The sequence below is a fragment of the Neofelis nebulosa genome, chromosome 9 (genome assembly GCF_028018385.1).
Source record: "Neofelis nebulosa isolate mNeoNeb1 chromosome 9, mNeoNeb1.pri, whole genome shotgun sequence".
NCBI lineage: Eukaryota > Metazoa > Chordata > Mammalia > Carnivora > Felidae > Neofelis > Neofelis nebulosa.
In genome coordinates this window covers 129310748-129329844 of record NC_080790.1, presented here as the reverse complement: position 1 = coordinate 129329844, position 19097 = coordinate 129310748, and the positions used below count along the sequence as shown (strand labels likewise).

At 41.9% G+C, this 19097-nt stretch overlaps 1 protein-coding gene across 13 annotated transcripts in view; it reads left to right on the top strand.

The window, feature by feature from the left end:
* STAU1 (staufen double-stranded RNA binding protein 1) overlaps positions 1-19097 on the top strand; it is an 84418-nt gene that overhangs the window by 23110 nt on the left and 42211 nt on the right. For 10 of the 13 annotated variants that reach the window (XM_058685905.1, XM_058685904.1, XM_058685903.1 and 7 more), the window contains exons 1-2: positions 5146-5292; positions 16014-16084. The gene's annotated coding sequence lies outside the window, so the exon portion shown is untranslated. Of the gene's footprint in view, positions 1-5022; positions 5293-16013; positions 16085-19097 lie in introns of those variants that run through there. The other 3 variants (XM_058685894.1, XM_058685906.1, XM_058685899.1) reach the window with 2 other exon arrangements.

Below are 19097 nucleotides of genomic sequence, written 5' to 3'. Positions count from 1 at the left end.
CCGAAGCAGGCTCCAGGTTCCGAGCTGTCAGCACAGAGCCCGACGTGGGGCTTGAACTCACAGACCATGAGATCATGACCTGAGCCGAAGTGGGACGCTCAACCGACTGAGCCACGCGGGTGCCCCAGAGTGTCTGATATCTTAATGATGCAGTCTTGCTAGTGAAGAACATAAATTATATATTTTTAAGTCTTTTTCTTCGTCCTTCTGTAGAATTTAAATCTTCTTTTCATATACAGGGCTCCTGGGTGGCTCAGTCGGTTGAGTGTCCGACTTCAGCTCAGGTCATGATCTCGCGGTCTGTGAGTTCGAGCCCCGCGTCAGGCTCTGTGCTGACAGCTCAGAACCTGGAGCTTGCTTCGGATTCTGTGTCTCTCTCTCTGCCCCTCTTGCTCATGCTCTGTCTCTCTCTGTCTCTCAATAATAAATAAACATTAAAAATATTAAAAAAATAAATCTTCTCTTTATATAGATTGTGCATTGTTATTGTAAAATTTATTCCTAGGAATTTTCTTTTTTTTTTTCTTGCTTTGTAAATGCTGTTTTCCATTACATCTTCTAAGATATAATCTTCTCCCCTTAAGATGCTGAAATAGCCCCAGGGGAGCAGTCTACCTCAAATAATCTTGAGAATTACTCATCCAGACCAGCAAGTAGTTCTCAACCTTGTTTCTCCTTGCAACATAGTCTACGGTGATTTTGACATATACTAATCAATCCTCAGGTGTTCCTTGTTCTTTAGGGACTCCAGCAGAGTTGAGAGACTGTGGTTCTTCAGCAGCTTATGGAAATATATGTGTACCAGGCACTGTCTTAGGGGCCAGGGACACACCGTGGTGACCAAGATAGCTTGAGTCTGTGCCCTCATGGAAGTTGCACATAATCCTAGCCAAATAGAGCAAACTCATCAGATAATTGAATAATCATAAGGGTAGAAAGTTCTGCTGATGGGCCATGAGAGTAGAGCAGAGGTAGTTCCTCAGGTGTTAACATCCGTTAACATCCACACCCGAGGCTTCAATTACCTTTCAAACGCTACCCATTCATACATTAGGTGTCCAGTTCTGACTCTCCTCTGAGCTTCAGACCTGCCATTTGCACTTCCTCATCAGGAAGTAGAGTCTAAGTCTCCTCCCTTTGTATCTGGACAGGCTTACATCCCATTTGTAGCTAGTAAACTACAGTGGACGTGACTGTATAGGACATCCAGGGCTAGGCCACACAAGGCAAATGCAGCTTTGCCTTGTTCTCTGGAGCACTAACTCGGAAAGCCTCCAGCTACTGTGTAAACAGTCTGACAGCCCTGAGGCTGCCATGCTGGGAGGAAGCCCAAAGCAGCCCATGCAGAGACCACGTGGACAGTCTCTAAGGCTCCATGAAGAGGGAGAGGCCCAGCCAGCCTCCAGGGGCTGCATGTGGTCCAGCTCTACATCAGAAACCCCTGAGTTAGAAAAGCCTAGGCAAACTCTTTCTGAATTCCTGACCCACATATCTGTGAGAGATGATAAAATCATCACTGTTATTTTAAGCCACTAAATTTGTAAGTGATTTGTTTTGCAGCAATAGAAACCAGAATATGGGCCACGTGGCTTGGTATATCTTTTCTTCCTAATTAGAATCCTTCCTGCACCCCTTTTGCCTAGTTACCATCTACATATGCTGCAGATATTTGCTGAAGCTACAATACTTTAGTATGCTCTGTCCCTAAACCTTGAAACTTGGGTTCATAACGCCCTCATAACACCATGTACCTTTCTTTAAAGTTTATTTATTTACTTTTTGAGAGAAAGAGAGCTGAGGAGGGCTAGAGAGAGAGGGAGAGAGGGAGAGGGAGAGAGAGAGAGAGAGAGAGAGAGAGAGCAAGAGAATCCCAAGCAGGCTCCACACTGCCAGCGTGGAGCCCGATGAGGGGCTCAAACTCATAAACCATGAGATCATGACCTGAGCTGAAATCTATAGTCGGATGTTTAAGCAACTGAGCCACCCTGGCGTCCCATCTTTCCTTCCTGTAGTCATCACAGTTGCATTTGGAGTTCTTTGACCAGGGTCTGTCTTTCTGACAAATGTTCAGCTCCACAGGCCAGCATTCAGTCCATACTGTTACAGTAGGCCAGGCATTGCAAACTTAAATGTCCACAGGAACAGGAAAATAACATAAATGAGAGACATGGGCAGGGTGGGGACTGCAGTGAGATGAAAAGAATGTGCCCGTGTATAGAGTGCAGTTGCCACTCTGCAGGCTGTGTGCAGCCAAATCTGCTTCATTTTTAAAGAGATGATACAAAAAAAAGAAAAAGAAAGAAAGAATAAAGAGATGATACAAACCCATATTATTATGTATTAGAATGATAGCAACTAATTAAAACTAAAAACACAGAAGAAAGAAAAACAACAGGCTGAAGATTTAATACTCATTGGTTTTTTGGGGGGGAGGGGAGGCTGTTTTTGTTTTTCCATCAGGTCAGCAAAGAGCAAGCATGGGGCTAGAGATTGGTCAGATAATACACATGACATGACCCTTTCAGGTTTGGTTGGTCCCCAGCCACCTGACCATAGGAGTGTTCTTAATACTCCTTGTTTTTTGAGAATGACTCTGAACTCATTTTGTGTAATCAAGGAATTTTATTTAACTGAGGCATAGGTTAGCTGTGGGGCTGGCTGGGTTCAGGGGTGGGTCATTTAGATTTGTTTTCTCTCTTTGTACCTGGAGACTGTGAGTCAAATTCTCTTCCAAGGGCCTGCAGACTTCTTGACTCTTGCCAAACAATAAAAGAATTATTTACTTTCCTTTAAGATAACACTGGAAATAAGAAATTGTGACCATTAAGTAAATTACATTAAATTCTGTGTGTTCCTTCCTAGAAGATAAATTATAGGTATTTGTAATAAGGAATGGGAACAGGTAAATCTCATAATTAACTGTGAGAAGTTGATTTTTATTTAAAAATTATACTTTGTATTATTTATGATCTATCAAAAAATAGAAAAAGAAGGGGTACCTGGGTAGCTCAATTGGTTAAGCACCCAACTCCTGATTTTTGGCTCAGGTTATGATCTCACAGTCATGGGATTGGGCTCCATGCTGATCATGGAGCCTGCTTGACAGTCCTCTCCCTATTCTCCTCTCCCCTTCTCGCGAAAGAAAGAAAGAAAGAAAGAAAGAAAGAAAGAAAGAAAGAAAGAAAAAGAAAGAAGGAAGGAAAGAGAAAGAAAAGAGGTATCAATCCATGAAAAAAACATAGAGGAAACTTGGCATATTACTAAGTGAAAGAAGCCAATCTGAAAAGGCTACAGAATGCATGATTCCAACTATATGACATTTCTGGAAAAGGCAAAACTATAGGGATAGGACAAAGATAAGTGATTGCAAGGGGTTAAGAGGAGGAAAAGGGAGGCAGTACCCTAAGAACACGTGACCCCCAGAATGACACGTGATCAGTCACTGGCAAGAGCAGATAGTAGCCTAGGCTGCTCAGTGCGGCACACCTAGAATTTCACAACGCTAAAGAGAGTCCTATCATTCTTAAGATGGGAAGATGAGACAGAGTATCAAGCTCTCTACCAATTCTTATGTCCACTGGTTAAGTCAGGAAATTGTTCCTACTTAACTAAGAGGGAAACTGAGGTCCAGCTGTATTACGGTCCAAGTTGTGGAATAAAATCCAAAGTCTGGATTAGAAAAAAAAAATAGCGGGATCTCCCTCTCAATATATGGAAGAAGGGAAATAAACTGAGACTGGAAGTCATTCGCCCATCACTTAGGTCCCCATGGGTGATAGTAAAATGGGTAAGAACATCCTCTTCTACCTTTACACCTTTGAAGAGATTGTCTGTGCAGGGACCTCAGCTTTGAGTTCAGAGAAACACTTCTGTGTCTGCTCCTTTATCCAAGTGAGCTATACTTAGGAGACTGCTTAAGGGTTAGAGAAAACAATTCTCCTCTAGCAGAGGACTGGACAAGATCTGAATGTTGCTTATCAATGTTTTGGACCGGCACTATATGGACAGTGAAAGTATTTTGATTGTTTGGTGTCCTGAAATTCAATCTTATTGCATTTTACAAGAAGCAGAGTAAGGAGGCCTGGTCCAGAGAAAGGAGTCCTCTGTGGCGGGGGCAAGGTCCCAAAGCCATGTTTGGAGAAGCCCCTTTAGCCAGAGAACCTCATATCATGAATTTATGCAAACTAAACTCTATTGCCTTGGCTAGAAGGATTGAGCAATAGTTAGATTGAAAGATACTGAGAAGACAGGCAGAGAGAGAAAATAAACTATTTTTAAATAGTGGGGAAGCAGTCCAGAGTGAGGAGAGAGGAGGCCTGGGCATCTGCAGTTCTTTCCCTGTTTCCTGGCCCTCTCACAATGAGTGCATTATTCTTTGCTGAGTGTGATTGTAGATATCCAAAATTTCCCACCATTAACCCTCACCCCCAGCCCCCATATGAGCGTGATGAGAAAAGCCACTTAGTTTATCCAGAGCTGGGTAAAAGAAGTTACAATCTGGCACTCACTACAAGTTACTCATTGTTATTTATTATGTGCTTCACCCTCATAGAACGTAAGCTCCATGAGGGTAGGGATTTTTGTGTGTTCACCTCTATATTCTCAACTCTTGGAGCAGTACCTTGCACAGCCGTAGGCGTTTAATAAACATTTACGGAAGGAGGAACTAAGAGAAGGAGAAAAACAAGGAACGGAGGCTGGCGAAAAAGGACGCAGAGGAAAACGGGAAGAACGAAGTGGGGCGGAGTTAAGTAGGACGGCCCAGCCTCGCTGCGGGTCCAGTGAGCAGCCCTCAATTCCCAGACTACAACTCCCAGCAGGCCCCGGGAGCCAGGGCCGGCCGCCGCGACGCAGGCCCGACCAGGCCTCAGCCCACCAGGCTCCCGAAGTGCCTTGCGATGGCAGGCGCCGGCGCAGCGCCAGCCGGGACTTGTGGTTCGAACTTCGGGGCGGGGGGGGGGGGGGGGGGGGCCGGGCATGGAGGCGGGCGGGGGCCGGGGGCGGGCGCAGGCCCCTCCCCCGTCACTTCCTGCCGGGCTGCGGGCGCCGGAGCGGCTCTTCAGCGTTTGCGCCGGCGGCCGCCGCGTCTGGCTCGGCTCCCCCTTTCCTCTGACCCCCCGGCCCGGCGGCGCCCGCCTTCTCCGCGGCCACTCCGCCTCTTCCCTCCTGCCGTTCCCTTCCTCCTCTCCCTTCTTCCTTCCTCCTTCCCCTCCTCGCCGCCCCCGTCGCCGCCGCCGCCGCCGCCGCCGCCCAGGACCGCCGGCCGGGGGACGAGCTCGGGGCAGCAGCCAGGTGAGGCGGCCGGGCCTGGCGGGGCCCGCGCGGGCGCCGCGGCGACGGAGGGAGGCGGCGGGTGGGGCCTAGGCCTCGGCGGGCCCGCGCGCTTGGCTTCTTCCCCGGGCCTCTGTCCCGCCCGCGGGGCCTTCCTGGAGGAGGCGGGTCCTCCCGCGCCCCCCGCCTCGGGGCGCCCCGCGGCCTGGACCCAAGGCGCCCCAGCTCCTCCACCCCTTGCTGGGGCCAGAAACAGGTGCCACGCCGCCTTTCCCCATTCTTCCTCGCGCGCGGATGCCGAAGTTATTCCTGGGGCGGGGGGTGGTAGGGTCGGGGGGGGAGCTCCCCTCTTCAAGTCCCTGAGCGTCTAAATCTCCCCAGCCAGATCCGGAGCATAGTGGATACGAGCACAGCCCAGGTGTCCTGACACGGGTACAAATCCCAGCGCTACTGCTTTCAGCAAGTCACTTAAACTCTTTGTGTCTTGGTTGGAAAAGGGGCTAATGCGGTTCCTGCCTCGTAACGCTCGCTGTTAAGGTTCCGTGAAATGGGGCGTGTGAAGCGCTTATCAGAGTGCCAGACCCACAGCGTGTCCCAATAAACCGTCTGCATAATTTATTAGCGTGACATTAAGGTATAACTTAATGGGTAAAGTGGAAATAAGTTGACCTACCTAGGTTTTCCTTGAGGCAGAAAGCTTGAGCGTGCCCACCGCCTGCGCCGGGGCTTTGTTTTGGGTTGTTAACAACTGAAAGGGGCGTACGTTTAATTGGGACACTCTGTAAGCAGGCAGTCTGTAAAAGATGCTGTTATTTCCATCTCCTCCGCTGAGCCAACTACAAGATTTCATCAGTTCCTTCAGTGTGAGCAACCTGTCCATTTTTCCTGCCATCCTCCGGCTTCTTGTTGTCATTTCATTTCTGGGAAAGTTGCTGGCCGAAGCTTTCCTTGAGTTCAGGAACCCTTTCCGGATCATTTGCTCGGTGTCAGGCCCTGGAGGGGGCGGTGTATGAAGCTGGAAAAAAATATGTCTGTCTTTTCTTGCGCTGCATCTCTAACTTCTAACTTTTTTTTCGCTGCAGCTTCGCTTTTATTCCCTCCGTCCCTGTTGGCCGACTTTCCTTTTAAGCCCTTGCCCCATCTCCGTGTCGCAGTATTGCTTGTGTGGAAGTTTTCTTCTGTTCCTGCGAAGATATGTGCTTCAGTCTGTTCTGCCTCTGTTCTCTGGCTGTGGGGACGTTTTTAAGGTCACTCTTCCCTTCTGCTTGTAGCTTTAATTGTTCAGAGGGTGGTGGAAAGAGAGTTAATCGGGCTTTTTGATTGATTTTGGCCTTTCAGGAGTCTGTGTGCTTACCAAATATAAATTACATTGCCGCTTGTTGAAGTAAAAACTAAAAATACAGTTGGATTGTAGAGGGAGCATGTCCTTCTGGTGACAGGTGGGATTTTTAAACCAGCAACTTTAAAGATACCGAGTTTGTTTTAATTCTTTATGTAGTTGTAATGTGTACCTTTCATTAAAGGAAATGTAACTCATAGTGGTTCAAATTTACAAAAAAGCAGAGAGTGTGTGTTTGCTCTACTGAATGATCTCCTGTATCATAGGATTGTTTTAGGTAGTAAATTTCCTTACTGAATTCAAAATTGTTTTGATTTACACCTGTCTCTTAATAACATGTGATGCAAAGTGGCCTCTCTGACGTTGACATTTTCCTATAATTTTCTGACAGAGTCATTTCTGGTGTAAAATATTTGTTTGGATGACTCTTTAAAAACACCTAAGAAACAGCTGTACCAGAGTGCCTGGGTGGCTCAGTCAGCTAAGCATCGGACTCTTGATTTCAGCTCAGGTCTTGATCTCAGCGTTGTAAATCCAAGGCCCACGACGGGCTCTGTGCTGGACATGAAGCCTACCTAAAAGAGAGAGAGAAAGAGAGGGAAAGGAAGGAAGGAAGCAAGAAAAAAAAGAAAAAGAGAAAGAAAGAGAAATCTGTGCGACAAGCATGCCTCTGCTACATCTGAATTGTAGTTTTGGGAAAATGGTATTTTAATATTGCAGTTGATAACTTTATTTTATTTTTGAGAGAGAGAGCCAGAGTTCTGGGGTGGGGGTGGGGGGGGGGCGGAGGAGAGGGAGGGGCAGAGAGGTAGAGAGAGAGGGAGACACAGAATCCAAAGCAGGCTCCAGGGTCCGAGCTGTCAGCACAGAACCCGATGCGGGGCTCCAACTCATGAACTGTGAGATCATGACCTGAGCTGAAGTCGGACGCTGAACCGACTGAGCCACCCAGGCGCCCCATAACTTTTTTTAAACAACTTTTTATTACGGAAAACATGCAAAAGTTGGATAACTATAGAGAATCCCCATGTATTGGTCACTTAGCTTTGACAATAATTAACTTGTAGCCAAGGTCATATTGTTTCATGTAGTACCTCCTCCCCGAAACTAGGTTATTTTGAAACAAATCCTAAACATCATATAATTTTACCAGATTGCCCCAGACTGTTAATCTGTCACAAAATTTACTTTCAGTGAAATCCTAGTTCTCATTTTGTTTATTGGACTTCTCATCTTTGTTTATACATGATTATCATACAGCAGAAAAAGAATGAGCTGCCACATCAGCTCTTGGTTCAGTGCTTTTCCCACTCAAAGTCTTGTCCAAAATGTTGCCTTGCTTCTTTGTGTACAAAAGCAACAGTTCTTGAGCTATTAATGGCTATAATTGAAAAGCCATTTTCGTTTTCGTGGAGACCTATCTGTTAAACCACTTCTAATGGAGAATAACTTTGTGTCATACTTAAACTATAGTTAATAATTCATAATGAAACTTTCAAAGTTTCTTTACCGTGGTATAAATATGCTGCTGTCACCTCAGGTTAAGAATTAAGCAAAGGGTATTTGCTTTCCAAACTCTGTTGTAGAATTATTTTAGTAAGTATGAATGAATTTCACAGCATAGATGCTCATGTTTTTTCTTTCCTGTCTGAAAAGAGATTTTTTTCCTAGAATGGAGGTTGACAGGAATATTGCATAAGTGAGGAATCATTACTTAATTTTCAAGTTTCTGGTCATGGACACTTCACAGTTTTTAGACCTGTAACGTAATTTCAATTGTGTATGTTTACTTTTGAGCTTGATCAGGTGTAGTGAAAATGGATGTTAGGTTTTACTTGTTACAGTCTGAGAGATGGAGAGGGATATGAATAGCTCTTAAAATTAACTTAGGAAAAAATAATTTGGTATCTAAGAAAGGGCACAAAACGTACTTTATTTTAAAAAAAATGCTTAGTGCTTCCCAGGAGGCTTAAAGTAAAACTTTTAAGTATTTGGAATTGTTACCATAAATACAGTTTGTTCAGACTTAAATTGCTCTCTTTTAAGATTCAGCCAGAAAACCCATTTATATACAGATTATTTTAAGTTTGGAAATGAGCATGACTCATAGAACTCCCCCCCCCCCCCATCTCTGAAGTCTAACCCATTAACATTATTCTGAGTGTAATCTTCAAACGGTGGCCTATACTGTGCTGCTGTATCCAGTCTCCCCTCAGTAAGACAACGAAGATACTTACTATAGGAGTCTGAGTGGGTCCCCGCTTACTGAGCCACTTTCTCTTGCTCTTAGGGGATGGAGTGAAAGTGAAATTCACCAGCATAAAAATGAAACTTTCATGAAAAAGACATCTTTTTGTTGGATGTCATAAGTCAGTTCCAGGGACCTTGTTTTTATGATTCTGCAAACTGGATCATCTTATTTGCTCTTACACTTAGTGACCCAGACTTGTTCGGTTTGTGGAAATGTGAATTCTTCCCCCTCAAACAAGAGCTTTTGGCGTTGCTTTCTTTCTCTCGGAATGGGATTCTGGGGCCTTCAGAAGTGTTTAAAGAAGTATATGACAGATTTTGTTTCACACTAGACCTTTTGCGTCACACTAAACCTATAAAAGCTTGTTTTAAATTTTCAACTTTTGGTGACAGAGACCTTTGTGGCTAAAATGCTTCTGGTGTAATTTTCTAAATGAGCTTTTCCTTAAATAAAACCTCATTAAAATCAAGGCTTAACATTTATGCTGTTTCAAAAAGTGTAATTTACAAGTTAGAGATTGAACTAGAAGACATGTTATTCACTATCCTTATTTTTCCCCAACATTCTATTATGAACATTTTCAAACATACAACGGCATTTAAAGAATTGCGGCGTGCACCTCTGTATTTACCATCTGCTTTCTGCTGTTGACGGTTTACTATACTTGTTTTATCACGTCTCTTTGAATTCGTTAATTCATTTTATTTTTCTTTTTTAAAAGTTTTTGTTTTTGAATTTTTTTAAGTTTTATTTGTTTAAGTAATCTCTGCACCCAGCGTGGGGCTCAAACTCATGACCCCGAGAACAAGAGTGACATGCTCTTCTGACTCAGCCAGCCAAGTGCCCCCCATTTTATTTTTCAGTATATTTCTTTTTTCTTTTTTTTTTTTAATTCATTTTTGAGAGAGAGAGAGAGAGAGTGAGCAGGGGAGGGGCAGAGAGAGAGAGGGAGAGAGAGAATCCTAAGCAGGCTTCGTGCCGTCAGCAGAGCCTGACATGACATGGGGCTCAATCTTAAGACCGTGAGATCTTGACCTGAGCTGAAATCCAGAGGGTGGATGCTGTGCTGACTGAGCCACCCAGCTGCCCCTACCACAGTTAATTTTACATCGAGGCAGCTCTATAAGGTGTTCCTAGGACTTTAAAAGCTTTGTTGATATTTGTTTCCAATTTTGCTTTGACTCTAGAACTTTTTGCTTTCTTGAAGAAATGTTTAATGAATTTTTGCACCAATGTGTGCTTATCTATAAATCAAGTGTTACAAAGTTTGAATAATGTTGGCCAGATCCTTTGTTCTCACCTACTAAAGAGAGAATAGGATTACAAATATATAGCTGTGTTAATTGTAACAAATGCCAATAGATGGATGACTTGGATATCTGTTGCTCTAAACTAGAAAATCTTACCAAAGGAAATTATTATTAAAAAAAACGGTAAAGTGGGGGAAATAACTGCAAAGAGCTTAATTTTTAAAATATTTACATTCCCATAGTAGTGAATAAGGTTGATGTAAAAGTAATTTATGTCACTGGATAAGAGAAGGTAGAGACCAGTTCTCCACAGACTTTATTATAGTTTCTGGAATTACACATGTTCATTTATTTGTCAAAGGAGTATATTCAGGGGGTTCCTCCAAAGTAAGTACATTTACTGAAAGCAAAAGTGGGAAAATCTATCGAAGAAAGTACTTGCTTTCGATTAAAAATTAGTCTTCTAAATATTAAATTTGTAGCCCATCTGCTTCTGTTTAATCTGGAATCTAATTTGGGGAAGAAGTGTGATGATTTTGTGAGTTTATAACAGTAATGGAACCAAACTAGGCTATTTTTTTATAATGTAATACAGAGGTCATAATTGTTCTAGAAGATTTTTGTTAATGTCTACCAGACTACAAAGTCTAAAAAAAATTTACTTAAGTGCCCTGGGGTCTTTGCCTTAAATGAAAATGATTGTTCATTAGATTGTCTCTATATTTGATGTAGCTTTAGAACTGGTTGCCCAGTGAGTGGGTTGATTTTAGTCAGCATGTTCTCTGTTCCCATTTAAAATGTTTTTTACAAGTGGTGTGTAGCTATAAGCTTATATTTATAGATGTTTATGTGGCTGAGGACAGGATTAGTAAATTTGCTGGATAATAATACTTGCTACTATTTATTGAGCTCTTAACCATGTGCTAGGTAGGTTAGGATTACAGGATGAGGGTTACTTGATGCAGGAAAGGAATCTGAAGGGTCAGATTGAATTTATCTAATAATATAAAAAGCTGCTGTTCATCAGGCTCTTCCTTTGTGCTAAGAGTTGAAGTAGGCGCTTTATGTTATATTTCTGATACTCGAAAACGTCTTTGCAGACGTAGGTTCATAGTGGCTGAGGATACTGAGGCCTGTCTAGGAGGCCAAGTAACTGTAGTGGGGTCCTGAGCTCTATCCATTGAACCATCCCTCGTCTCTAATTATGCTCAGGTGCTTTTTGTTTAGGGTAATTTTTTCTGTGTGTCACCAGTGCTTTACCATAGGTAGGATGATTTTTGTTTACCAGAATATCAGACCCAATTTGAAAAAAAAGTCTGTATCAGTAATACTCAATTTTTAAAATGAACCCTATTCATCATTCCCTTGAAATAGTTTGAAGACTTACGGTTTCCTGGTTTGCTGTGATGGGTTGATACAGTCAAACTAAAACTTTTAAGGTGATTCAGAGTTTGTGGAGTTGGGGGAACTACTTAGAAGTAAACGGGGAGAAGGAGGTTTCATGAACCTGTAGGAGGCTCTCCCCTAAATTATTGCTATAATCATTCATGAAGTTTGCTAAAAATGATTTATGAACTGTAAATAAGGTTGTTGTTAAGAAAATCAGTTTATTTTTTTTTCATGTTTATTTATTTTGAGAGAGAGAGAGCAGGGGAGGGGCAGAGAGGGAGAGAGAATCCCATGCAAGCTGTATGGGGTTCCATCGCATAAACTGAACTGTGAGATCATGACCTGAGCCAAAATGAAGAGTTCGGATGCTTAACAGACTGAGCCACTCAGGCACCCTGAACATGATTATCTTTAAAATTACAATATTCTACTTTATTGGATATGAGTTAACTAAACTTCCAATTAACTTTATAGGGCGAGGTGGCTGTTGCCCTCTTTGCCTCCTAGCCATTTCTAACATCCATTTCCTCACTGATGGTATTGGGAATATTTCATGTAACTTTCTGTTTGGTATTGAACTGCCTCCCGAACAGTTTCTTTTTTATTTTCTTTGAATTGCTGATCTCCTTGAATAGGAAGCCTCTTTGGTTCTCCACCCTGGCGGTAGTCCTCTCTTAGGGTTAGTTTTTTTTTTTTAATTTTTTTTTTTCCAACGTTTTTTATTTATTTTTGGGACAGAGAGAGACAGAGCATGAACGGGGGAGGGGCAGAGAGAGAGGGAGACACAGAATCGGAAACAGGCCCCAGGCTCCGAGCCATCAGCCCAGAGCCTGACGCGGGGCTCGAACTCACGGACCGCGAGATCGTGACCTGGCTGAAGTCGGACGCTTAACCGACTGCGCCACCCAGGCGCCCCTGATGTAGCCTTTTAAAACTAACCCTAAGGGGCGCCTGGATGGCGCAGTCGGTTAAGCGTCCGACTTCAGCCAGGTCACGATCTCGCGGTCCGTGAGTTCGAGCCCCGCGTCAGGCTCTGGGCTGATGGCTCGGAGCCTGGGGCCTGTTTCCGATTCTGTGTCTCCCTCTCTCTCTGCCCCTCCCCCGTTCATGCTCTGTCTCTCTCTGTCCCAAAAAAAAAAAAAAAAAATTAAAAAAAAAAAAAAAAAAAGTCTACATCAGTGAAATGAAACCTGTTGTTTGGATTTGGGGTTTTTATGAGTTGGTGTGTGAGTTTCCATTGTGTGTTTTAACCTCAACTGAGGTGACCGTGTAGTCTGTAATGACATACGTGTCTCATTAATCATGAAAAGGTGTTGGAAATGGGTCTTCTCTGGGGGTGAAGTGAGCACATGCTCCTTCTGAAATTGTCTATATTGGCTCCCCTCAGGCACAAACTTTTTGATTTAACTAGATCTTGTCTGATTTTCTCACAGTTTTACTTTTTGAAGTCCGTGCTTTCTATAGATTAAAATTAACTGAGGCATGAATTTTCTACTCTTGCAGATTCCACCCTGATACAAACAGGGCCATTGTCTGCTGATGGCATTGTGATTTCGTACAGAATGCCAGGCAGTCCTTTCCTCGGTCAGAAAGAAGATAATTTATATGTAGTGATAAGTCTGATTATGCCTGGAGGCTTATGTTCTTTGTTGCACAATTTAACCAACTTGCTCATTGAAGCTCTGTGACCCTTCACCTAGATGACAAATAGAGTTAGGTAAATAGTTTCCTTTTGGTTTGTAGTATAGTATAGTGAACCTTTACAGTCTGGAACATTCAGAGTATGACTACTGGGTACTGATTTTCCTGTTAACAGACTTTACCTGTTTAAGCACCAAACATAAAAAAAGAATAAATTTTTTTTGGAGGGAGGGATAAAGTTCTTTCTAATTTTGCTTTTTTTTTCTTAATTTTTTTTTCTTTTTTAAAATATTTTTTTAAATGTTTTATTTGGAGAGAGAGTGCATGTGCTAGAGAGAGAGTGGGGGAAGGGCAGAAAAAGAGGAGGATAGGGGACTCGAAGTGGCACAGAGCTGCTGTCAGCACAGAGCCCAGTGTGGGGCTTGATCTCGCAGTTGAGAGGTCATGACCTGAGCCACAGTTGGATGCCTAACCCACTGAGCCACCCAGGTGCCCCAATAATGTGTTTTGACTGTGACTTAACATCATTTTATAATATCAGTTGCAGTGTACCCTAAGAAAGTGATGTTTAACAGCTAACTCTGGCATGGAATATCATACTTTACAAGCATTTCACCTACATTACCAGTTAATCCACCCAAGAAGTACACAGTTATTATTTTACTATCATATGAAATTGGTGGTGGTAACCCCATTTAATATATTAAAAGGTTGAAGCCCCTTGCCCTATTAAATGAAGCATTTATCATCCAACTGAGCACCAGAGTTGGGACCCAAACTCAGATTTCCAGCCAGGAGTTTCCTTCCACCATACCAAACAACACTGTGCTTAGCTGGTTTGCCCTTATCCTAAACCAGCATTTTGCAGCTAAGGGGTCTTTATGTTCTTATGTATCTTCTTTAGTTATGATGTGATGTGTGATCATAAATGATTTGTTACTACAAGTTAAAATGCCACTGTGAATTCTTAATTTAAGTTTGTGTTAGGTTCAAGGTTGTTCCTGTACAAATGTGAATTCCACAAGGACAGGGACTGTATCTTATTTGTGCACCCCTTTCTCCCCAGTACCTAGGACACTGCCTGCAAATAGGTGTTCAGTAATTGTTGAATGAATAAAGCAATGAATGTAATTCACTGTTTTGCATTCTAGTGTGTGTGCTTGAGTGGGAAAGAAAGAGATTTGGGCTTAGCCCCCCAGTCTGTCTTCTCTACCACTGCTTAGAGAGAGTAAGTGCTGTGTAGATACACTGGAAACAATCATGGTGGCTTGGGATTATCATTTGAAAATGGTTGAGGGATTTCAAAAACTGAGTTTGCTCACAGGAGTGTGAATGTGTATGACTGCCAGCTATCCTTGTATTGTGTAAATAGGTCTGAAATCCAAATGGTTGCACGCTGCTATATTTCTCTCCCCTCCTCCTTTTTTTCTTTGTTGTAAAGTTGTTGGTGATTGTTTCTTACTGTTGTCATGATGTCTGATTCTAGCAGCTCCCTTTTTCCAGTCTTATTTATTTCATTCTAATTTTTTAAATTTCTGGGTTGGGCTAGAAAACTTAGATACCCAAACCTAACCATAATGGTTCAGCACAGATAGGCTTGAACTAAGGCAAAGGCCCCAGGAGTAAAAGGCATGAGCTCTCCAGGGTGGTCTTAGCTATCTCTTTGGGCTGCTCAGAGGCCTTTTTCAGTTTCCACTAATGCTAGTCTTGTGAATGGGTGAGATTATGGAGCAACAGGATTCTAGATTGTTAAATTGTTAGCATAGTATACTATTTACAGAAGGAACTTTAATTGTTAAAATACTGTAAAACAAAGGAGAATTTATTTTATTTCTGAAATTTTGGACAGTGAACAGCTATTTCTATCCTCTGTTAAGCCCCAATAGCAGTGAGGAATTGAAATGAATGAAATTACTTAATGTTGTAAAAATGCAAAAGGCATCTCAAGGTAAGGAGTTTTCTTTGTTACTGACTGCAACCCGGGTTTGAGCTGTGTATGTCCATTTATATGAGGATTTTTTTGAAAATGCAATACAGTATTGTATATGTATTTTCTCTTTATGATTTTATTAATATTTTCTTTTCTGTAGCTTGGTTGGAAGAATACTGTATAGAATACATATAACGTACAAAATATGTGTTACTCAACTGTTTATGTTGTCGGTAAGGCTTCTGGTCAACAGTTAGGCTATTAGTGAGTAAGTCTTCGGGGAGTGAAAAGTTAAAGCCTGAATTTTCCACTCTGTGGGGTGGGGGATTGGCACTCTTGTTGAACCCTCTTGTTGTTCAAGGGACACCTGTACTACCCTTTAAAAAGGAAGATACCTGTAGCTAAATCAGACCTGAGAGTTTGAGAATTAAACTCTTATGTCTCCTGAAATCCAGTTCTAAAGAACGATTATGGTTTGGATTTACTAGAGGTAATGTGCTTTTTTGTATTGTGCAGTTTAATATAAGAATATTTATGTACAAAGTGCCTTTTTGTAAAGTTTCCCATGCAATTGTATTTGCATCATCAAGCATATGGTAACATTTATGAACAGAATATTTAGCCAGTAGTTTAAAAAAATCCATAAGTTTAAAAATCAGGCTTGTGTGATCAGACAGTATATGATGTCCAGTTTCTTTCTTTAAAATTGGTTTCGAGGTATTCACAGCTCTCTTGTGGTCATGTCTCCACAAAGTACTCTTTACCCAGTTGGCAGTTGTATCTTTCCTGAATTCTGCAGTGTGCTGCTTTAAGCCATGACATCATGCTTTCAGACACTTCCCTACTTGTAAATTTTAGGTTTCCCCAAAACTTGAATAGTATATATCTTCATTTTCAGAAATGATCTACTCTAATAAATTATTATTGTTTCTTATTTTCTAGGAGTTTCCTAACCACATAACCTCTCAGAACTGAACCAAAACAACATTATTCCTGGAGCACCTCTTTTTAAGGTACACGTAGTTTGGTGCTATAATTTCAGGCCTGTTCATAATCTAATATTTTTTGAACTCTTGAATGACTTGTGTGGAAAATGACTTTTACTTCTGGCTGTAATATTAGAGAAACAGAATAAATTGTATGCAGTTTGAATTTCTTCTCATTCTTGAGATTTAATTAGAAAGTAAATACAGGGAAGGTTGATGACTAGAGTGGAAAGCCCTTTAGCCTGTACTGCCTGCCATATACTTTAAATGTTGAGACATGAAAGTTGACCACCAAAACTGTCCTTTTTTTTTTTTTTTTCTTTTTTTTGAGATTATTTATTTTGAGAGAGAGAGAGAGTAAGCACACGCACGCCAGCAGGGAAGGGACAGAGAGAGATGGAGAGAGAGAGAACCCCAACTAGGGTCTATGCTGTCAGCACAGAGCCCAGTGCAGGGCTAGAACTCACGAACCACGAGATCATGACCTGAGTCAAAGTCAAGAGTCAGATGCTCAATTGACTGAGCCCTCCAGGTGCCCCTGAAGTTGTCATTAAACATAACTTGGTTGGTGAGCATCCTGATTATAGTGGCTTTTGTCGTTTGCCTTTGAATTTTCAGAGTGTTAGTGTAAAACTTGGTTTTCAAACTTGTGGAACTAATCCAACATTGTTTTCTGTCATGAGACAGGGTTATGAATGGCTGCTTGTGATGATCTGGACCAAAAAGATTTTGCAGTTTTATGTCAGGGCACTGTGAAATACACTGCACCTGTCATACTGCCTTTTGTTTTTAGCACTTTACCTCAGAGCTGAAAGCATATCATTATACCGTATCCCCGAGGTAGTGATTAGTGGACAAGTTAAACCCAGCTTTCTTTGGGAATGAGGAAACTGAAGCATAAGGAAATTAGAGGAGTTGTACCAGGCTCAGTGAATGGATTTACACTGCGTTTATTTAATGCTTTTCTTTTCAGAAAACTGAATAACTGTTACAATGCCTCAGGATTTTTCATTGTTTCAGCTCTCAGATTGCTACAGCTGAAGCTTTGTCAGATATCCTACTACAAAGTGTCTGGGGAAACTGAGGCACCAGGCAGTGGATTGCCAAGAATTAGGTGGATAATTGCTATTTTGTCTGGGAGTAGAACTGAAAGCCACAACTCAGAAGTTTGATCTGATTTAACATTGTTGGTTGCTACTTAGCAGCAAGGCTGGTTTCTTAGAAACTGGGTCTTGACTCTGGTCTGTTTTGCACAAAGATGATGGTAAATGCAGTCGTGTTTCTAGGTAGATGGCACATTTCCCTTTTCTGAAAGGAAAAGCCAGTTAACTTTATATTAAACTAAGCCCCTTCTTATTTTTGTTTTTTTTTTTTGTTTTTTTATTTTTAAAAAAAAAATTTTTTTTTAACGTTTATTTATTTTTGAGACAGAGAGAGACAGAGCATGAACAGGGGAGGAGCAGAGAGAGAGGGAGACACAGAATCCGAAACAGGCTCCAGGCTCTGAGCTGTCAGCACAGAGCCCGACGCGGGGCTCGAACTCACGGACCGTGAGATCATGACCTGAGCCGAAGTCAGACGCTAAACCGACCGAGCCACCCAGGCGCCCCAAGCCCCTTCTTATTTAAGAGTAGGTCACACAGTACTACTCTTAAAAATCTCCAGCAAATCACGAATAGTTATTCATTTTGGTTGGTTTAAAACATTTTTGTATGTTTTTATAAGTTTAGATTTTAAAAAACACTTCCGTGTTTACGAGAAATAATGTGTTTGACTTTAGTAATTTTTAAGAATTCCTCCTAGGGAATGGGAGAGAGGAGGTTGATAAGGTTTCAAAGCTAGGAAAAAAGTAAGGTTTGCAGCTTATTGGGCTGTAGAGGTAAAGTTTTTTTCATCTTAGTATACAGTTTGGTGTGATGGTTTTTATAGGATGAACAATTGAGAATGAATTCTCTTTTAGGAAGTGTTTCTTTAAACGGACCACCCAGTGGTTACATTTGTGTGGAAAGAAAATCCTCCGCTTCCCACTTGGCACTGAGCCACGTGTGAGACAGGGGCCACATTCAGTCACTTGGATGCAAAGATCTTAACAGCCTGAGCTTCCAGGCATTATTTTTGGCTGATTTTATTGTTTTGCAAGTGATTATGCCTCCTTGGGGCTGCTTGTCCCGTCTTTCTTTTGAGCACCAAGTACATAGTGGTCTGTTTTGTTTTTCCCTCTGTCTTAAGTAGTTGGGTCATATTTCTTTTAAAGAACCTTTTAATTATTGGGTAATTTGATATATGGGCCTGCTGTGGGATATTATTTGCTTGATAATGCTGTTATCTTTTTAGAATTGATTATGTAGGAGTACAGTGATTGCTGTGTTTCTGTTTTTGCAGCTGCCCTGCCTACAGGTGTTTGGATGATGTTTGGAGTCAATGAATTGCTATTCTGGGAATCAGAGTGGGGATGGTGGGTGCTGGTAGGGGTGAAGATAGGGAGATAGGGTGAGTTTATTTGTAGAAAACATATGACTGAATTGCAATTTCTAAGGTGTGTCGACAGAGGATCTTGGAAATAACTGTTGAATTTAAAGGAATGATGTGGGCATTTTAGATGTATTTTAAGGCTGCTGTAGTACTCTTGTATTTGTGTACCCATGCTATGTAAGATTTGAGGGAGGACTTTGAAGGAAGAGGTATTTACTAAAATGTCTGTGGCTATCGCAAAAGCTTGCCCAGAATTGGGATGACTTTTTCTTTTCCTTTTTTCTTTCACACACCTTGTTTGGAAACATCGCTGATGGCAAAGGGGAATGATGTGTTGAATACAAAAGTAAAGTCATATATTACGGTAGCTACAAATTGGATATTAAAAACGATGTTCTTCCATAATTGCTGAAGTAGTTGTTTCATATGACAACATTTAACAAGCTGGTAGTTGAAAGTAAGACTAAGCACCCTTATAGATACTTCTGTAAACTATTTCTGGAAGGATCAGCCTTCTTGGGTATTAAACAGATCACTCATTGCATTCACTATGGCCTAGACTTGGTAA